Source organism: Schistocerca piceifrons, chromosome 5 (genome assembly GCF_021461385.2).
Source record: "Schistocerca piceifrons isolate TAMUIC-IGC-003096 chromosome 5, iqSchPice1.1, whole genome shotgun sequence".
Classification (NCBI taxonomy): domain Eukaryota; kingdom Metazoa; phylum Arthropoda; class Insecta; order Orthoptera; family Acrididae; genus Schistocerca; species Schistocerca piceifrons.
Genome location: NC_060142.1, coordinates 639,516,686 through 639,539,090, shown reverse-complemented (window position 1 = coordinate 639,539,090; position 22,405 = coordinate 639,516,686). Strand labels below are relative to the sequence as shown.

Below are 22,405 nucleotides of genomic sequence, written 5' to 3'. Positions count from 1 at the left end.
CCGTGGGAGAGCCAGTCCTGACAAAACTCTACCATCTGGTGAGGAAGATGTATGAGACAGGCGAAATACCCTCAGACTTCAAGAAGAATATAATAATTCCAATCCCAAAGAAAGCAGGTGTTGACAGATGTGAAAATTACCGAACTATCAGCTTAATAAGTCACAGCTGCAAAATACTAACACGAATTCTTTACAGACGAATGGAAAAACTAGTAGAAGCCAACCTCGGGGAAGATCAGTTTGGATTCCGTAGAAACACTGGAACACGTGAGGCAATACTGACCTTTAGACTTATCTTAGAAGAAAGATTAAGGAAAGGCAAACCTACGTTTCTAGCATTTGTAGACTTAGAGAAAGCTTTTGACAATGTTGACTGGAATACTCTCTTTCAAATTCTAAAGGTGGCAGGGGTAAAATACAGGGAGCGAAATGCTATTTACAATTTGTACAGAAACCAGATGGCAGTTATAAGAGTCGAGGGACATGAAAGGGAAGCAGTGGTTGGGAAGGGAGTAAGACAGGGTTGTAGCCTCTCCCCGATGTTATTCAATCTGTATATTGAGCAAGCAGTAAAGGAAACAAAAGAAAAATTCGGAGTAGGTATTAAAATTCATGGAGAAGAAATAAAAACTTTGAGATTCGCCGATGACATTGTAATTCTGTCCGAGACAGCAAAGGACTTGGAAGAGCAGTTGAATGGAATGGACAGTGTCTTGAAAGGAGGATATAAGATGAACATCAACAAAAGCAAAACAAGGATAATGGAATGTAGCCTAATTAAGTCGGGTGATGCTGAGGGAATTAGATTAGGAAATGAGGCACTTAAAGTAGTAAAGGAGTTTTGCTATTTGGGGAGCAAAATAACTGATAATGGTCGAAGTAGAGAGGATATAAAATGTAGGCTGGCAATGGCAAGGAAAGCGTTTCTGAAGAAGAGAAATTTGTTAACATCCAGTATTGATTTAAGTGTCAGGAAGTCATTTCTGAAAGTATTCGTATGGAGTGTAGCCATGTATGGAAGTGAAACATGGACGATAAATAGTTTGGACAAGAAGAGAATAGAAGCTTTCGAAATGTGGTGCTACAGAAGAATGCTGAAGATTAGATGGGTAGATCACATAACTAATGAGGAAGTATTGAATAGGATTGGGGAGAAGAGAAGTTTGTGGCACAACTTGACCAGAAGAAGGGATCGGTTGGTAGGACATGTTCTGAGGCATCAAGGGATGACCAATTTAGTATTGGAGGGCAGCGTGGAGGGTAAAAATCGTAGAGGGAGACCAAGAGATGAATACACTAAGCAGATTCAGAAGGATGTAGGTTGCAGTAGGTACTGGGAGATGAAAAAGCTTGCACAGGATAGAGTAGCATGGAGAGCTGCATCAAACCAGTCTCAGGACTGAAGACCACAACAACAACAACATAGCTTAGGTATATGGGGTTGTCATGGTAAAATCGAACACCTTCCACAATCGGACCATGGAATGGTTCCGTTCAAAATTAATCACCATACGCTTAAAGACATTTATCGTACTTGCAGATGAGACGATCAACTCCTATTCCGTCGAATGCGGTCGTCCGCTGATAGATCCACAACGTCATCCACATTTGCAGTTCCTCGTTCGATCGTTCTACTCAAACTGACGTCAATGCATGTCTTTCTTCAGGTCGCTAAAGATGTGAAAGTCACATGGTCAAAGATCTGGGCTGTACAGAGGATTTTACAGTGGTTCCCAACCAAAACGCTGAAGCCTCCGATGGATTGGCGGGGTGGGGATATAACAGGATGTTTCAGTCCGATAGCATTCTGACAGCCCGACGGCAAACAGCAAACCCAACGGTGGAAGCATTCATCATCTTCCTCCGCCAAAAAACTTGAAAGCTGTCCAAATAACTTCCAGTAAAGTCATGATGACCTTCTTTTCCGACTGCTGGAGCCCTCTGCTCGTCGAGTTCCTCCTAGGCTGGACTCTTAATCCCGTGATTTTGACATCTTAAATGACGATCTGAAGGAAGACATGCATGGACGTCGGTTTCAGTCAGAGGAAGAACTGCAGGACTGGATGCAGTTGTAGAGCTGTCAGCGGCTCATCGGGTTCTGAGAATCGGGAACTGATTGTCTCGTTTCCTAGTGGGGTAACTGTCTTAACGCGTATGGAAGTTACTTTTGAATGGGACCATTCTATGGTACCGTTGTGGCTTGCGTTCGGTTTCCATTTGTCTTCCTCTTATAGATTCAGAGAAAATTACGAGAATGTTCACATCAAAATGCTGATTTTAAATCTATATTTGCCACTGATCTGATACATACTGCGCCTAATAAAAGCTCATGGCCAGAGGTGTAATGTGGCAAAGCACCAAGATGCACTTCTCAGCCGTTGTCGAGAAAATCGACAGTTAAAAGAAACCGTTGCGGTGAAATACTCTCTACGATAAATAATTTTTCACCGCGTCGTGGCGCAGCGGTAAGCGCTTGGGTTCGTAATCCGATGGTCGCCGGATCGAATCTCGCGCCATGCGATTTTTTTATTATTAGTTTTTTGTAATTCATGTTGGTGAAGGCGGATCGCTCTCCAATTGTACCGCCTCCATTTTTCCGTTTTTTTAACAAGGTGTACGAAAGCTTTCCCGTCATCACTGATTTTCGACGATGTTATAAGTTGCGCTAGGGACCGCATCTACCTTATTTCAAAGTTAGCAGGCAACTACGCTGTTATGCGGCGGCTCGTTTCGGCCCATTCAACATCTGTCCTTCAAGTGTAACGAGCTAGTAACGGAGTTTATATTTCATACCTGCCACAGCGAATTTGTGTTCGTGGGGTCTCTATTCTAATTCGATCGTTTGACTTACGCAATACGTATTCGTTTCGGAATATCGTTTCTACGTCTTCCGTTAACTATACGTGGTTAACATTATGAAGACAATTAATAACATTTGTGAAATACAACTTTGTTTGCGGAAAACATAATGATGTTCGATGTCGCCAGTTTTTCCACCACAAACGACATTCAACAACTTATTATATGCATAATTGTTGCAACTGATTGCCGGGAATTATATATATATATATATATATATATATATATATATATATATATATATATATATATGTGTGTGTGTGTGTGTGTGTGTGTGTGTGTGTGAGTGTGTGTGCGTGTGTGCATACACATTTGAATTACAAAAAACAAATACTAAAAAAAAAGTTGGATGGTGGGAGATTCGACCCGGCGACGTTCGGATTACAAACCAGAGCGCTTACCGCTGCGCCACGGCGCTGTGGAAAATTACTAATCGTAGAGAGTATTTCACTGCAGCAGTTTCTTTTAACTGTCGATTTTCTCGGCAACGGCTGAGAATTGCATCTTGGTGCTTTGCCACATTACACCTCTGGCCATGAGCTTTTATTATGCGCAGTATGAATCGAATCTGAATTTGTTAGTGGGGTCTGCGCGACACCCGATCTGTATCATCAGCTCTTACCCTTTGAAATCGGGACCCATCAGACCAGGCCTCGGTTTTCCAGTCACCTAATGGTGCAACTGATATGGCCACGAGCCCAAGTGAAGCACTGCGGGTGATATCGTGCTGTTAGCAAAGGCACTCGTGTTGGTCGGGTGCCGCCATAGACCATTAACGACAGCTTTCGCCGCTCTCTCCTAACGGATACGTTCATCATACGGTCCGCACTGATTTCTGCGGCTTTTTTGTGCAGTCTTGCTTGTCTGACAGCACTGACAACTCTACGTAATGCCTGAAATTTTTTGTTCTTGGCACACTCTTGACGCTGTGGATCTTGGAACAGTGAATTTCCTAAAGACTGCCGAAACGGAATGACGTACGCGCCTAGCTCCAACTACCACTCCGTGTTCAAAGTCTGTAAATTCCCATCATCCGGCCGCTGTGGCCGAGCGGTTCTAGCCGCTTCAGTCCGGAGCCGCGCTGCTGTTACTATCGCAGATTCGAATCCTGACTCGGGAATGGATGTGTGTGATGTCCTTAGGTTAGTTAGGTTTAAGTAGTTCTAAGTCTAGCGGACTGATGACCTCAGATGTTAAGTTCCATAGTGCTTAGAGCCGTTTGAATCATTCGAATTTCCGTCATGCGGCCGTAATATTTCACGTGAATCACCTGAATATAAATGATAGCTGCACCTCCGCTCTTCTATATGTTGTGTACCCCATACTACCACCATCTGCATATGTGCATATCACTATCCCATACCCGTTTTTTTTCCACTTCTGAGTGTAACTAAAGAGTTGCTGATAGAAAGTGCAGCGAAGCGTAATTTTCGGTTGGAAATGATTCAAAGAAGGGATAGTTTGATACGACACATGAAGGAATGGTCCGAATGTTTTGTAAGTAGACTGTTTAGGTTTTTATATTGGTAATGCCACGTAGCGCTCTGTATGAAAATCACTGGCTGTGCTGTGTGCAGTCTGTGGCTGGGTGGCATTGTTGGAATAGTAGCTATTGTAGTGTTGGGCAGTTGGATGTTAAGGGCGCGTAGCATTGCGCAGTTGGAGGTGAGCCGCCAGCAGTGGTGGATGTGGGGAGAGAGATGGCGGAGTTTTGAGAGCGGGTGATCTGGACGTGTGTCCATCAGAGACAGTAAATTTGTAAGACTGGATGTCATGAACAGATATATATATATATATATATATATATATATATATATATATATATATATATATATATATATATATATATATATATATAATGGCTTTTGAACACTATCAAGATAAATACATTGTTTGTTCTTTATCAAAATCTTTCATTTGCTAACTATGCCTATCAGTAGTTAGTGACTTCAGTAGTTAGAATCTTTTATTTAGCTGCCAGTATTGGCGCTCGCTGTACTGCAGTAGTTTGAGTAACGAAGATTTTGTGAGATAAGTGATTCATGAAAGGTATAGGTTATTGTTAGTCAGGGCCATTCTTTTGTAGGGATTATGAAAAGTCAGATTGCGTTGCGCTAAAAATATTGTGTGTCAGTTTAGTGTTGATCAGAATAAGTAAAGAGAATAATGACTGAGTAGTTCAGTTTTGCTCAGCTGTTTGAAAAGCAAATAATGTAAGAGGTTTATCAGCACAGTCATTCATAAATTTTTCTAAGGGGATGTTTCAGTTTAAGTAGTGAAGAGCGCGGCGGGACACTGCGGCATGACTTCAGTAAGAAAATTCAAATGGATGTACGTTGCAAAAGAATTGAGAAGGACTTGCACAGGATGTACTAGCTTGGGCAGCTGCGTCAAAGAAGCCTTCACACTGAAGATCACAACGTTGACAAAAAAGTCGACAGCAGATTTTCTGAACTGTGACTAAGGTGCTATTACTTTTATTAATTAGCAAGTATACAACTGTAAGATTATATCCATCGTGATTCTGTAGGGCAACAGACAAAAGAAAAGAGAGGAAAAAACTGTGTTTGTAATTCAAGAAAAAAATGCTTGCAACGTGTTCGAAATTATTTTACACCTTCTGCTTTGACGTTAGCCTGGGCATTTCAAAGTGCCCACATCGGTTACTTTACGTACGTACGTCTCATAGTATAATTGTTTAGCCTTGAAAAAATTTTTATAAATTTGTATTGATGTGCGTTTGATTACGTTGTGTAACATTATTATTTTATTATAATAACAGCAGTAGCACTAATGTGCCAAACAACAACAATTATAAGACAGTGAAAGTCAAGGATTACGGGGATAAAGTAGAATCTAAGAGTTAGCAGAAGTTGGTGCACGCCTGTCACTGGTGCTATCGCACATCTCCGAGATTCCAAAGAAGAGGATGTACGTGTACGAGGGTTGGAACTTTAATAGTGGCAAACTATTTATTTACAGCTCGTATAATAGATACGTGTTTCAAAGTTTTGCTGACCTTCAAAGAAGTCACCAGCATTGTGTGCAAACCGTTGCCAGCGATGTGGAAGTCGTAGGATACTTTTAGCATTGCCAGTTGTGTTGACAGTTCGATGGTGGTGGTGGTTAGTGTTCAACGTCCCGTCGACAACGAGGTCATGAGACACGGAGCGCAAGCTCGGGTTAGGGAAGGATTGGGAAGGAAATCGGCCGTGCCCTTTCAAAGGAACCATCCCGGCATTTGCCTGAAACGATTTAGGGAAATCACGGAAAACCTAAATCAGGATGGCTGGAGATGGGATTGAACCGTCGTCCTCCCGAATGCGAGTCCAGTGTGCTAACCACTGCGCCACCTCGCTCGGTGACAGTTCGAGTGGCACGGTCTATTGTCCGACCAATTTGTAACATTTCTGAAGCGAATGCCGTGAAGTGTTTCCTTCAGTTTAGTAATCGTGTTGAACTTGCGAGGGCTTAACTCAGGGGAATGCAACACGTGGTATAGCACTTAGCAGCCTCATCAATCAAACAAACCAATAGCAGCCTTCACTGTACGTGCTTGAGCATTCTCCTGGAAAATGATTGTCAAGCCCTGCAGAAAATGTCATCACTACTGTTTCTATGCTGTTCATTTTTGGAACACAACCTACGGCCAGCTTAGAGACAGAAGTGATGACACTTTCATCAGGACCTGTCCATCATTTTGCAGCACAATGCTCAAAAACGTACAAGTGCAAGCTGTTACTGATTTGTTTGACTGATGGGGCTGCTAAGTGCTATAGCACCTACTACAGTCCCCTGACTTGAGCCCTCGTGAGTTCAACTCGATTTCGTAACTGAAGGAAACACTTCGTGGCATTCGCTTCAGAACTGCTACAAATTCGTCGGGCAATAGACAGCGCCGCTCGAACTGTCAACAGACCTGGCACTGCTGAGAGTATCCTACGACTTCCACATCGCTGGCAACGGGTTATACACAATGCTGGTGACTACTTTGAAGGTCAGTAGAACTTTGAAACACGTATCTATTTTGTACGAGCTGTAAAAAAATAGTTGCCACTATTAAAGTGCCAACCCTCGCAGTAGCTTGGGGAGCTGCATCAAACTAGCCTTCGCCCTGAAGACCACGTAGCATCCAGTATCTATAACAGCATGTCTTTATTAGATGGTAACTGCAGAAGGCAGTTATGTACGGTCATTGGGACCCAGTAAGAAACTGGACTCATCACTGAAGACATTTCTACACCACTCAATGAGATTCCAGGTTAAAGACGCGTCTGGAGACATCCCGGACAGGGGCGGGGTATCATCGTCATACGGCCTGATAATGAGGAGTGATAGTCTGGTTTGACATCTCTTTTCAAAGCAGGACGCCTTTGGTTTTCATCCGCGGCCCCTCACTTTGTACGCCCCGTTTTGTTGCCCTTCACGGCAAGGTATCCTGGGCTTGCATGTCAGCAAGCTAATGCCCGTCCCCACACGGCGAGGGTTTCTATTCCTTGTCTGGCCTACCTTGGCCAGCAATGTCGACGTATATCTCCAGAAATGAGAACGTCTGAAGCATTATGGGCAGGGCCCACTCCCAACCATCTTGGGATTTTCTCGATCTAGAGCGCCAGCTGGAGAGAATTTGTCATGATATCCCTCAGGAAGAGATCCAGAAATTCCATCAATAAATTTCAGGACGAATAATTGCTTGCATAAGGGCACAGCTGGACCACTGCCTTATTGACTTGCTCAGTTTGTGAATTTTTCTTCCAGTTGAATGAATCATCCAGTTTTTGTGAGATTGAAATCATTAGTTTGTCTACACATGTACATCATTGTATTGTTTCCGTCGCATTCGGTTAATCCATCTTTGGTGCTTAGTTTCTATCTCATCTTAGCGTGTATTTAAACAAAATTAATCACTATAAAAAATCATTAAAACTTGCTTTCCTATACTTTTCAACATTTAATCTTGTATTTGATTTCTCTAATTAATTTTCAATCCAATAATGAAATATAATGACATGTGGAATAATCGGGTCTACTGCCGGATGTTTGCGTCGCTCTGACACTATATTTCGGCCACGTAACTCGTTGCCTTCTTCAGGTGCTACCTGAGACTGCCGTGTTGGAGGATCTTGTCCAGTATTTACACCCAGAGGGCGCTGGGTGCTCTCTTTGCTGTAAGCGCCCGCCGGCAGTAGACCCGATTATTCCACATGTCAAAATCTCGCAGGGAAAACCTGAAGAGTTACATGACATATAATGCTTATCACCATTGCTTTATCTGATTTTATTATGACCACCTGCTGACACATTAAATCACTCTTCTGTGGCTAATACTTATCCCGTTTAAGATACTGCACATAAATCACTCTTCTGTGGCTAATACTTATCCCGTTTAAGATACTGCACATATTATTCAAGAATACTTTATTTGACTATTTTGCTAGACGCAGAACTGTCTTTAAAGTAATCTCAATTTAATTTCATTTGTGTTCTCCAGCAATGAATGGGACATAAAAAATGTGTCTCTGATCACTTCCGAAATACAGATTTGGTCTTCGTCTAATATTTCATCCGTCTCGTCTTAATTCAACTTTTCTCTTACTTTTTGTACGTTCTATTCTATTCACATGTTGCAAAGTTGCCTGTGTTAAAATTACCTTCTTTGACAAAGCTGCCTGCAGAAGCGACGATGTCTTACAGCGAGACTTGCAGTCGGGAGGAACTATCCTGATAAAAATTGACGTGTTTTTCTCAATAAATTCGTCCCGTCTATGGATGTGATTAGCAGATACGGAAGAGCGAGCAGCACAGCATTCTGCTGCTGTCTCTAGGCCGGGGCGTCTGGCAGCGCTGTTGCTTGTGCTGCGGTTTTGAGCCGCGGCTTTCCACGGACTGTGTGCTCATTGCGCAACAAGTGGCCTTTTTCCAGTAAACGTTAGAGGTAGTTAAACGACGCTCGCCAGGAGTCACTCCTCTGAAGGTGATGCCGCAGCCGGAGAAATAAAAACGAACGAACGTCTTGGGCTCTCGTGAATAGACTCGTCGGAAGCATCTCGTAATGGCACTTCTGAAACAAGAACTGAAGTGAACCTTCTTCCCTTGGTACTCTTGTACATCTCATAAAGCTGGAGAGTTGTGACTAACACTTGTTGGGCTAGTGCTTGTAACGTTAAAGTAGCAGAGGCGCTTAACTGTTGTAGGAAAGTTTCGCTTTTCTCAACTGTGGGAACCAAGAGCCGCTTCGGTAATCACGAAGTGTCTCCATCATACAAGTTTTACATAAAATGTTCTCTTGTGTGTCATGATTCAAACACAACAAATTCACTGCCATTGGTGAGGACTTGTTAAATCGTCATCATCATCATCATCATCATCATCATTAAATGCTTGTGGGCCGATTCCATCTTTAAGGAGAACTCTTTCTCCCATATAGTGAGGGCTCTTACGCATTTCTTCATCCTTTTGGTTCGCACAGCAGTAAGAACATTGAAAACCTCGTATTATCTATTTGGATACTATTTTCATTTCAGTTTACTGTCCTGTTTTCTGTCAGCTATATTGTAAACGTTCGGTTCCTTCCGAGTCATTTTATCCAAGAGTGCCTCACCTACAAGTGTTAAAAATCATTTCTCGACAGTGTTTAATTTGCTATTGTCTTATCTTTTTGGTGTCCATTTTCATCATTTATGTTTAGTTTCGTTCTCAAATGGTCCTTCGCTTGAACGTACGAACTCTATGCGATATCTTCCGCTTGAAATCTATGGCTAAGTTTTGCAGCATGTATGTTCTAAATTCTGCTCGTATTATGAATAGGTAAAAATAACATGGTCATTAGGTAATAATAATATTTTAGACCACATTATCCATTTTATGGTTCTGTATGTCCATCGATAAAACCGGAATCCTTACAGGAACAGTTTGTTGTTTCTCTGCCTGTCAGTGCTACCGCTAAAAACCAATTTTGTCAGGAAATGGTAGATGTCTGGAGTTGAAAATTATTTCGTAGACATACGGATCTTCGTCCCTTGGTGGTGTATGAAGGCGAAGCTTCTAAGCCAGTACTGTCAAAAAATACGTCACATACTTTTACACTCGCAAACTCACTCATCAAATACTAGTGGGTACTTCCATTTCACCTAGAACCAGGAAATTTGGCAAGAAGCAAGTTTTCACGGCACAAGGAAAGGAAAAATACAAAACTGTCAATTTTTAATTTTTTGTCATCCTCGGAACTCTCTGAGTTCTCTGTATCAATAGGTTGCCAGCATCTACATTTATAACAGAAAAAACCATCTAGATCTTCGATTCGATACTTAGAATGGATGAACTCTCTGTATACATAATTAAGTTTCTGTGGAATCCTCGGCATGAACTATCTGTATACATAATTAAGTTCGTGTGGAATCCTCGACGTACAAGAGCTCCTCACATTTACCTGGATTTTTTTAAAATTGTTTGCCAGAGTACTTTGCCACTCCTGTATAACAGCATTTAAAATAAAACTGTTCGTAAAACGAATTGAAAATGATAAAAGTATTCACAACGTGTTGCTATTGAAATCCATTTAAATTTGCTGTTCAGGTAACGGAGGAAGTGGAACAGCGGACAAATGTGCAAAGTAAGAAATGCAAGACAAACATTTATCAGTAAAATAGGCAGGATGATTGTATATATTAAGTGTTCGATTGTAGTTAGACTGGGTGGGAAACAAGAGACAAAAACTAACCGAAATGTGTGGCACTAACTCCACAAGTGTTTGAATATCAATAAAGTAACGGTACAGAACGAGCGTGAGAGTGACTCATTTGTTCTACCGAAATTGTTGCTCTTACTGATCAATAGAGGGTGCGGCCTATGTTTAAAAATAAACGATCCCATATATTCGGAAAAATGTTATATGATTTCGAAAAGAATGAAATTTAGATTACATTCGCTATTAACGTTATGGAAACAAAAATAAAGTTAAAGAAGTTTCTCTGCAAATATTCCTGCTACCTCTCCCTTTACATCATTTGTCAACAGTTTAGCCGGCTGGTGCGGCCGAGCGGTTCTAGGCGCTTCAGTCTGGAACCGCGCGACCGCAACGGTCGCAGGTTCGAATCCTGACTCGGGAATGGATGTGTGCGATGTCCTTAGGTTAGTTAGGTTTAAATAGTTCTAAGTTCTAGGAGACTGATGACCTCAGATGTGAAGTCCCATAGTGCTCATTATGATGTGATAAGTACGATCCACAATGACAGAATATGCAGCGTGAACAAAACATCAAAATATGCATATGTCCTGGCATTAATGAACGTTGAGGAGCAACACAAATATATATCAACAATATGACAGCAATTAAGTACTTATTTTGTCTTTGTTTCACTACACAATTATCTGCATAGATTCCGTAACAACATGCGAATCAGGAAGTCGTCGCATGCCGCATCGGGTAATCGTGTGTTATTATTATTAATTTAGCATGTCTGACTGGACGGAGCATAAGTTAATATGGATCCCTGTGTTCGATGGTCTTCTAGACCGCGGATGGAATCATGATCGCACTTTAACTTCAACATCGATCCTTGTATACGGGCAGCATAATCGGCTGGAAACAATTAGTGAAGTAGAGATAACAGCATTTCTAAGCGAAACCACCCTTTATTAGCCGGAAGTAAATCAGGGAAATCCAGGAAGCCCGGAGGAAACATTTGTAAGGATGGATGGACTACTAACAGAAAACTTTGGTGGTTGAATGTGGAACACATTTGGGAGAAGCATGGAGATCAAATTGAATCCTCCTCAAAGGAATCACTGTGGCTTTCCAACTTATTCTTGTGGTACTAAGAAATCTGGGGTACAAAATTCGGTGAAAACTCTTTGCTGAAATGAATAAGTAGAGCTATTAGCGAATTAAACTATTGCTAACAATTCATTAAGTGGGAATTTTGTTATATTCTTCTTCAACTCCACTTTTCAGTCAGTCAGCTTTATCCATATACACCTTGTAATCTTATCTATTATCCTCGTTTATCAAACGACATGCACAATTTGTTATTCTGGCAAGGTGAACTGAATGAAACCTTTCTACTACAATGTGGGGAGGAAGTAAGTGAAAGTAAGTTGTCATTGGTGCTGCTAATGACTTAACAAGAGTCACACCAATGGTCAATATAAATATAAAGGACTTTATCCTCTGGCTTGTGGACTGACAAAAATCTACATCTATATCTACATCTACATCCATACTCCGCAAGCCACCTGACGGTGTGTGGCGGAGGGCACCTTGAGTACCTCTATCGGTTCTCTCCTCTATTCCAGTCTCGTATTGTTCGTGGAAAGAAGGATTGTCGGTATGCCTCGGTGTGGGCTCTAATCTCTATGATTTTATCCTCACGGTCTCTTCGCGATTTGTACGTAGGAGGGAGCAATATACTGCTTACCTCCTCGACGAAGGTATGTTCTCCAAACTTCAACAAAAGCCCGTACCGAGCTACTGAGCGTCTCTCCTGCAGAGTCTTCCACTGAAGTTTATCTATCATATCCGTAACGCTTTCGCGATTACTAAATCATCCTGCAAAGAAGCGCGCTGCTCTCCGTTGGATCTTCTCTATATCTTCTATCAACCCTATCTGGTACTGATCCCACACTGCTGAGCAGTATTCAAGCAGTGGGCGGGCAAGCGTACTATAACCTACTTCCTTTGTTTTCTGACTGCATTTCCTTAGGATTCTTCCAATGAATCTCAGTCTGGCATCTGCTTTACTGACGATCAACTTTATATGATCATTACATTTTAAATCACTCCTAATGCCTACTCCCAGATAATTTATGGAATTAAATGCTTCCAGTTGCTGACCTGCTATATTGTAGACAAATGATATGGGATCTTTCTTTCTATGTATTCGCAGCACATTACACTTGTCTACATTGAGATTCAATTGCCATTCCCTGCACCATGCGTCAATTCGCTGCAGACCCTCCTGCAATTTTCCATTGTTACAACCTCTCGATATACCACAGTATCATACGCAAAAAGCCTCAGTGAACTTCCGATGTCATCCACAAGGTCATTTATGTATATTGTGAAGAGCAACGGTCCTACGACACTCCCCTGCGGCACACCTGAAATCACTCTCACTTCAGAAGACTTCTCTCCATTGAGAATGACATGCTGCGTTCTGTTATCTAGGAACTCTTCAATCCAATCACACAATTGGTCTGATAGTCCATATGCTCTTACTTTGTTCATTAAACGACTGTGGGGAACTGTATCGAACGCCTTGCGGAAGTTAAGAAACACGGCATCTACCTGGGAACCCGTGTCCCTCTGAGTCTCGTGGACGAATAGCGCGAGCTGGGTTTCACACGATCGTCTTTTTCTAAACCCATGCTGATTCCTACAGAGTAGATTTCTAGTTTCCAGAAAAGTCATTATACTCGAACATTATAAGAGTTCCAAAATTCAACAACTGATCGACGTTAGAGATATAGGTCTATAGTTCTGCACATCTGTTCGACGTCCCTTCTTGAAAACAGGGATGACCTGTGCCCTTTTCCAATCCTTTGGAACGCTACGCTCTTCTAGAGACCTAGGTCACACCGCTGCAAGAAGGGGGGCAAATTCCTTCGCGTACTCTGTGTAAAATCGAACTGGTATCCCATCAGGTCCATCGGCCTTTCCTCTTTTAAGCGATGTTAATTGTTTCTCTACCCCTCTGTCGTCTATTTCGATATCTACCATTTTGTCATCTGTGCGACATTCTAGAGAAGGAACTACAGTGCAGTCTTCCTCTGAGAAACAGCTTTGGAAAAAGACATTTAGTATTTAGGCCTTTAGTCTGTCATCCTCTGATTCAGTACCATTTTGGTCACAGAGTGTCTGGACATATTGTTTTGATCCACCTACCGCTTTGACATAACACCAAAATTTCTTTGGATTTTCTGCCAAGTCAGTACATAGAACTTTACTTTCGAATTCATTGAACGCCTCTCGCATGGCCCTCCTTACATTACATTTCGCTTCGCGTAATTTTTGTTTGTCTGTAAGGCGTTGGCTATGTTTATGTTTGCTGTAAAGTTCCTTTGATTTAAAAGAAGATTTGCACCATAATATTGTTATGATAAACGAGGTCCCTCACAAATAAGTTCGGCTGACGGGCTTGATTAATCTACGAGTTTATTCAAGTGCTGTGGGGGTAACCATTTACTGGATGACATTCACAGGAATTCGATTACAGTTCATTTATTTTCCCAAAATTTACACACATGGAAAGACAGATAAACTTAACGTGACGGACGTCTTCATTCAAAAATAACAAGAAATACATGAAGTGTTAAACTGTCTCAGTTACAAGTAATGCTCGTTTGGTGGTCTGCAACATTCTGGGAAACACATTGTACAAGACACGCCGCAACCAGAGAAATCGACTGACACGAATTTAATGGAGTGTCAGAAATAATTGTATTACCCATGGTATTAAGGAGAAGTTAGACTTGCTCCAGAATTAATCCGTGCACCCCGCTACTTAACGAGCATATCAATGGTAAATCAGGATTCACTGTAACAAAAAATGAGTCCCGAATCTCGAAGGAATTGAAATGAAACATAAAGAAACGTGACTGCTGACGTGAAACGAATGTGAGATGATCAAATGTTTCCTAAACTTCATTCGATGCTATCTTCCATTAAATCCTAGTAGTGAAAATACCATTCTACCTGCCACCTTGGATCTCGAAGTAAAAACCAGTTGCTATCCATTAATCTCATAACCAGAAAGTTGCTCTTGTCCGATGCTCTTCGAAATGAACTCCAATCTCTACCACCTTCCAGAAGAGAATGTTCTCTGTGCCACTCTCCAAAATCAAAAATCTTCTCCTGTCTTTCACTTCTCTAACTCTGGCGCCCCAACAAAAACAATCCCGCCAAAACCCGCGTCAGTCAACCAGGGCTTCTGCTTATTTGTTTTACCTATCGAAAGAGGGAAATTTTCTTTTCGGCTACCCTCTTCTCGTCTTACGAGTCTCAGAAATAACCACGTCATATATTAGCAGTCAACAAGGACTCTAGTCTTGGTGTTAGCCTATGAGACATGAGGAGATACTCGTTCCTTCCCCTAACATCGACTGGCAAAACTCTCACAAGTTCCTGAGTTGTCTTTTGGGACTGTCGCCAGCGAGTCTGCAAAAGGCGTGTCTCCGCTGTTAGTAAGTGATGTGTCGTCCGTGAGCATGCCGCAGGCAATGAATCTTGACGAACCGCTGTCGGGATTGAAAAATGACCGCACTGGGCAACAGTTCTGCTGAATACTTTTTCAATAGTGCGCAAGAAACAACGAGGCCATCTTGCTGGAAGGGGCGCTTGACTTGCGAGTGAAATTAAGTTCATCCGAAAATTACTTCATACGAATGAAAAACTGCTATTTTTCAATAAGACCTGATTACCTTGCTTTTTGACCCGTTAAGAGGAGCATAGAACTGTCCGCCTAAATTCTGTTAAATGAGGTACTTACGATGGTGGCTGCAATTGTTTCTGCTCTGCTCACGCTGAAATCACTGATGGAAATCAATCTTAACTGACTTTTAATCACAGCAGGTGAATATCACATTCAAGGTCCAAGTAGTGGGATACACCCCAGCAGATCTCTCTCATCTGTAACGCGCAAAAGGGCATATACCATAATGTATCGCTCTTGGAAAAATAAGTTAATGATATAGGAAAAGAAAGAGAAGGCAACAGTGCAGGAACAATCAAAGCTTGAGAAGAAAGAAACAGGTCAAGGGAAGAGAGGTTATTAAAGAAAATCGTTAGCAGAAGAGACACAGAACAATCAAAAGAGAAGCGATAATAAACTGAAGGAAATAGAAAGAGTGCGGGGAGAACGTTGAAGCAGAATTTAAGAAAGCTGAACCCATAATAACAACAATTTCTGTTGAGCGCAGTGTGATTTCGGTGAGACACAGAGAAATTCGTTCCACAGATGTATGGCTAAAATGGAAAGAGGATATGTAAAGTTACGAATATGCCCAAACATGGTTTCGCATGCATCAGCACAGATAATGCTATTATGGTATGTTCTGTCGTACCTGATACGCCTGGAAATCCTTTATTGGCATGCAGGGAGTTAAAAATTTGGGAAAATATTTTTACTTAAAATAAAACGAGAAGTAGTACAGTCACTTGTGCAGTAGAATTTCCTCTACTATGAAGTAACTGAAAATGGCAAACATAATGAAACCATCAGACCACTCGAGCTAACAGTCCAGTAACTATGAAACTGATAAATAACACAGCGCTTGTAGAAACCACTCAACTTATCCCGTCGTATCCACAACAGTTGTCCATAAGGTAGACTCATCTGGCCAAAACATACGATGAATGCAAGCATTCACGGTTAGCTCTAGTATTCTACTGACTTCAGTACGTTGGACTTCTTCAGTTAGTTCACAGTAGTAAACGTTCGATTGAACAGGTGATTAGACTTATTTTAGTTTCAATTTAGGCAGAAATATTTTTCAAAACTTTAATTGCATGTGAGAAAATGAAGGATCTCTGGCATAGTTAACAGTGTGTTCCGACCAGTCCAAGATTATGGCGAGATACATTACTGTTTGATACGGTAACAGGATTCAGTCGAAGAAAATGTTGACTGATATTATTTTCGTGAGATGTAACGATTACCTGTAAATTCTATGAAACAACAAAGTGCAGAAATTCATAAGAACGGAGAAGGCTTTGACCATGTAGGCAGCATTCACGTTAATGTGACGGGCGTGTTGAACAGCATCCCAACGAAGAACTTTTGTAATATTTTCAAGTGGCCGCACGAACGTTGTGTGTATTGTACTCAGTTGGCAGGAGTCTATGACAAAAGCTTGGAGCGCTGAAACCAAAATCATAACTTTTCCTTATTTTTTAACAAGGCAGTCTCGAAACTTATTGGATTGTCGGTGTATGTTTACTCAGTCCGCTCACACTATATGATACAGATTTTTAGCTTTTGTTTCCCATTTTCAGAAAAGAATATGCTTAATTTTAGAAACGTTTGCTGACAGTGATCACCAACTTTTATTCATAGTGACATAATAGATTCTGTAGGACACACCAACGATCAGATTCTACCAAATACCTGGTATGAATTGTAGGACTCGGTTTTAGACAAGTTTTCAAAACTTTTTTTTCTCACTGATGTAACTTTATTCAAGCAGGAAGCAAAAAGACCTCAATGCAGACACCTAGTTTTCCACTGTGTTTTAGTTAATATTAATTATTTTAGATATCAGTTACTACCATACTTGTCACCTGAACATTTAATCTCAGATTCATATTCGTTAGATCAAAAAATGCAGTTTAATACGCATGAACATAAAATGCTATTCAATTTTCATTTTAGTAGTATTATGGACAATTTCGATTGCTAAGATATTGTCAGGTAGAAGAAGGTGTAATTAGATGAATGAACAACACTAACTTCACTTAACGAAGGTTTATTCAGCACTTGAACATACAAGAGCGCGGAGTGAACTGCCTCCTGCTAGAAACATACGGTACATACAGGGTGGTCCCGAATTCATGGTACAAACTTTAATGGTAGGTACAGGACATTGTAACAAGGATTTATTGTATAGGAATGTATAGTCGCAGGTGACGCGGTGAGGCGTAAACAGGGGAAAGAGAAATGGAGTGATCGGTTGGTGTCACTGCCGGTAGAGGGCAGTAGATGAACATGATGTATCGCAGTAGGGACAAGCGCCATTCACAATTGTGCTGCCGTAGACGATGGGTGACTTTACGTATGCAGAAAAAGCAGACATGCATTACATGTACGGCCGTGCAAATGGTAACGCCAGAGCTGCGTTACGAATGTATCGCGCGGAGTATCCTAATCGACGAATGCCGGATCATAGAATTTTTCAACGGTTACATCGTCAACTTTGTGAAACAGCTACGTTCGACGTCAACAGACATGACGCTGGTCGATTAAGAGCTGTACGCACTCCAAGACTGGAAGAACGCATCTTGAACATAGTGGCTGATAGACCCGAGTCAAGCACAAGAACTGTTGCGCGTGACGTACATGTGAGTCATCAGACTGTATGCAGAGTGTTAAATGAAAATCGCTTACACCCCTTCCATTTTCAAAAAGTACAAGCATTGAATCCGGCAGATTATCCTCTTCGCGTGAACTTCTGCCAGTGGTTGTTGCAGCAATGTGCGTTGCAGCCGGATTTCGTAGGTCATGTGCTATTTACAGATGAAGCGACATTTTCACGCGAGGGTGTCTTTAATGCGCACAATTCCCATGTGTGGGCAACAGATAATCCACATGCAACGCGTCCACATGCGTATCAACAACGTTTCGGTATTAATGTGTGGGCTGGTATTGTGAACGACTTTTTGATTGGGCCATACTTACTACCCACGCGACTCTGTGGCGAAAGCTATCTTATTTTTCTGCAAGAAGTGTTACCAGAACTGCTGCAAGATGTTCCGCTCGCCATTCGTAACCGCATGTGGTTTCAGCACGATGGAGCGCCAGCACACTTCAGCACTGCTGTACGGAATTACCTGAATGCCACGTTTGGTGCTAGATGGATTGGGCGTGGTGGACCAGTCCCTTGGCCTCCCCGATCTCCTGATTTCTCTTGCCTCGATTACTTTTTATGGGGACATCTTAAGAGTCTTGTTTATGAGACTCCAGTTGACTCAGATGAGGATCTCGTTGCTCGCATATCTGTAGCTGCTGCAGGTGTGCGTGAAATACCAGGCATCTTTGAACGTGTACGCCAATCGCTGCACCGACGCTGTCAAGCATGTATCGCTCATGGTGGACGCAATTTTGAACACTTACTGTAAACATGACACTTGTCAACAACGATTTCAATAAAATCTTTCGTTTTCCTTTCGGCCGTTATTTCCCCTGTTTACGCCTCACCGCGTCACCTGGGACTATACATTCCTATACAATATATCCTTGTTACAATGTCCTGCACCTACCATTAAAGTTTGTACCATGAATTCGGGACCACCCTGTATAGTTACAGAACATTCCAGTACAATATTGTTGACATTTGTGGATATATCTAGAATATAGAAATTAAAATCTTAGAGTTCAGGTGTGTTTTGAATTCACGACCCTCCATGTAGCAGTCTACTACGATAAACAACTTACCACCGTGACTGTGTTTCTGAGCTTCTTCTCCGACAACATTAGCACTGGTATCTGCGTGTATACGATGGTTAGTTAATACATTATTAACCTGAACTACATGCGTACAAAGATCCACTATTCTCCTTTGATATTACGAAATACTAAATCAGATACTGAGTACAGCGTAGTTTAACAACAATCCAAACATTAGTTACATTAAAAGTAATGTCGTCTGTATGATGTAAACGTCATTGTCGCTTTAAGAATCACATTTCAGCCACCTATTGAAAAGATAAAGCGTCAGATTAAGGTGGGACGTCAGTATGAGTTGCACATAAAGACAATACTTATGCCACACGTGTAATTTGTTTAGATAACACTGAGATATAAAGGAAAATTATCTATAAATTCTTCATCATTTAATTCATTCATTGGCAACATGGAACTGAAAATGGTTCAAATGTCTCTCAGCACTATGGGACTTAACATCTTAGGTCATCAGTCCCCTAGAACTTAGAACTACTTAAACCTAACTAACCTAAGGACATCACACACATCCATGCCCGAGGCAGGTTGGTTCAAATAGCTCTGAGAACTATGCGACTTAATTTCTGAGGTCATCAGTCGCCTAGAACTTGGAACTAATTAAACCTAACTAACCTAAGGACATCACACACATCCATGCCCGAGGTAGGATTCGAACCTGCGACCGTAGCGGACGCTCGGTTCCAGACTGTAGCGCCCAGAATCGCACGGCCACTCCGGCCGGCTCCCGAGGCAGGATTCGAACCTGCGACCGTAGCTGTCTCGCGATTCCGGACGGCAGCTCCTAGAACCGCACGGCCACCGCGGCCGGCTAACGTGGAACTGAAACACACTTAGTCTCGGGGGATGCCACGTACCCCCAACAAGAGAGGGGATGGGAAGCTGAAATTTTTAAACAATGTTTATACACAACAGTGCTTCAGAAACTTGCCAATGAACGTTAGGTAGACTGCATGTGGAACTGAATAACGCTGCAAAGTAGAGTGTAATACATAGCATATTGATACAGAAATGTGAACTACATGTCCTCGGATTCGGTGACCAAGTGTTTCAGAGTTTTGTTTTTCGCTTCGCAGGCGCCGTGGTGCCCCACGACGGCGTCGAGCGGTGTGCAGGACGACATGGGGCTTTGCGCCGAGGAGCTCAAGGACGCCATCCTCAGGGGTGAGTCGGCGTTCTAGCGGCGGCTGGCGTCCCTCCGTGCTCGTTCTGCACGACCAACGTCTACAGTTATCTGTGGTAGACACGGAAAACCGGAACGTCACCGGTGAAACTCAAATATTGTTCAGGAACATTTTCGTAGAGCTGACCCGTCGTCTATGCTGGCTCGTTGCAGAGTCATTATGCTTCTGTCCTTTAATCAGTTTGTTACCCCACATGACATTTATATTTGTCAAAATAGCGTCATATCAAAGCAAAGGACTGTTATATGCAATCTCCAAACTGTACGAGATATAACAGCGAGGAAAGCGACAACAGATCCAGAAGTACTGTGCTGTGGCGGCCGTCGGTGAGAGAACAGGGCTCAACACAGCATCGTTGTGGTACGCCTCCATTACATTCAATGAAACCCATACACGAGTTGCATACCGACAACCTCCAGGGCGAAAAATAAAGCGGATATTATTGCTGTCCACAGCAAGTGTCGGCCGTGAATAGAACCATTCGGAATATGGCGTCCGACAATATGAAGATTTTGCTTCAGATAATCTTTCATGTCACATCCTTGTATGTTTACCGTTCCTTCTGGGACACGATGAGGATAGAAAGATAGATGAGGATTAGAAATCAAACGAAACGGAGTTTTCTGCAATGAGCCACCAGAGACCAAGTTTCATCTGTACCAAAACTCTCAGAAAATATCGATGAACAACCTCCTAAAATTCTGCCAGTGCAGCTGGGGTTCACTTTTTATTTTACGATGTTTACAGCCTGTACCATTTTTCGTCTCAACTGATGCTTACAGTCCGGAGTAAAGTATTCCCAGTTTTCTTGCTAAATACCTACTAACCTCTCGCTCAATTTCCTACTTCTCCACGGGTCTGGTCTACCTCCCGTTATTTCCTATTAGTTTGTAATTTCATAATCTATGTAGAAATTTAATTTTAAGTATTTTTTAGTCTGATCATGACAAGGTTTGAAAATGGTGGATAGTAGACAAATTGTTTTAAGTGTTAAAATGTATAAAATTCTCCGCTTCTCCAAAGGCAGGAAATTTGTATCCCATGAGGCAATACAAACAGCTAACACAAGTAAATACGTGGATGCAGCAATTCGTAGTACGAAGGGAGTTCAACAACTAATACAACACAATATCTTCTGGAAATAGGTTGGATTTATTCAGGATTCCAATACATCATGTTCCCTAGTCTTCTGGCATTAAAACTGTTTTTCTCAACGTAATCTCCATTCAATGCATTGACCTTACTCCACCTTACATTAAGGACATGTATACCCGAATGGTAACACACTAATGGTCGATTTACTGAAGATAGTGCGATACTCCACAGAGTTGACTGTTGCATCATCCGGGAGGACAACAAACGGAATACCACCTTCGCAGCCCCAGAAGACCGTCGCCATGACTTTACTGGCTCAGGGTGTGGCTTTGAACTTTGTCTTTGGAGGAGAGGCGATGTGGTGGCACTCCATGGACTGCCGTTTTCTTTCCGGTTCGAAACGATGAACCCACTTTTCATCGTCAGTGACGACGTTGGACAAAAAATTATCACTATCAGTCCTGTAACGCACAAGCAGTTCAGTACAGATGGTCCTTCGTTGCTTTTCATGCTCTTCTGTTAGACCGCAACGATCCCAGCGGGCGCAAACCTTTGAGTGTGGACCAGTATGTCCGAACTTCTAGCAGAGACAGCCAGTTCAACACTGAGGTATTTGATTGTGATCCGGCAATCACTCCGAATGAGAGCACGTTCCAACTCTTCATGAGTTACAATTTTGTGAGCATGGCTGGCGTGCGGTAGATCGAAAAGGTTTGTGCCATATTGTTGGAGTGATGACAGACACCTCGCCCAGCGGCTCGCCCAGCTTTTGATAACTGCCTTCCCCGTTGACATTTTGGAAGCGCCTATGAATATCTGCGATGCTCTGGTTTCCCGACAAAAGAAAATCAGTAACAGCTCTCTGTTTGGAACGGATCTCCGTGACGGAAGAGATTCTGCAGGCTACGTATACTGCCGCCGCCTATCGGAATTTCATAAAACTATAGGAGCTCAAGCGAGAGTTTCCCCCGATATTCCACAATAGAATCCATATTTTTTCAATGGAAATTTGTCTATAAAACAGACGCGTTGCATTACGTATTGAACTCCCCTTCTAATATGAAGTACAGTGACCATATAGGCTACATAGCAGGATAG

The 22,405-nt window shown here is 42.1% G+C and overlaps 1 long non-coding RNA gene across 1 annotated transcript in view; it reads left to right on the top strand.

Moving 5' to 3' along the window:
* The window catches only part of LOC124798720, an 82,260-nt gene that overhangs the window by 58,903 nt on the left and 952 nt on the right, over positions 1-22,405 (top strand). Inside the window, exon 2 of the long non-coding RNA XR_007016975.1 lies at positions 20,105-20,192. This is a non-coding gene — a long non-coding RNA (uncharacterized LOC124798720). The remainder of the gene's footprint in view (positions 1-20,104; positions 20,193-22,405) is intronic.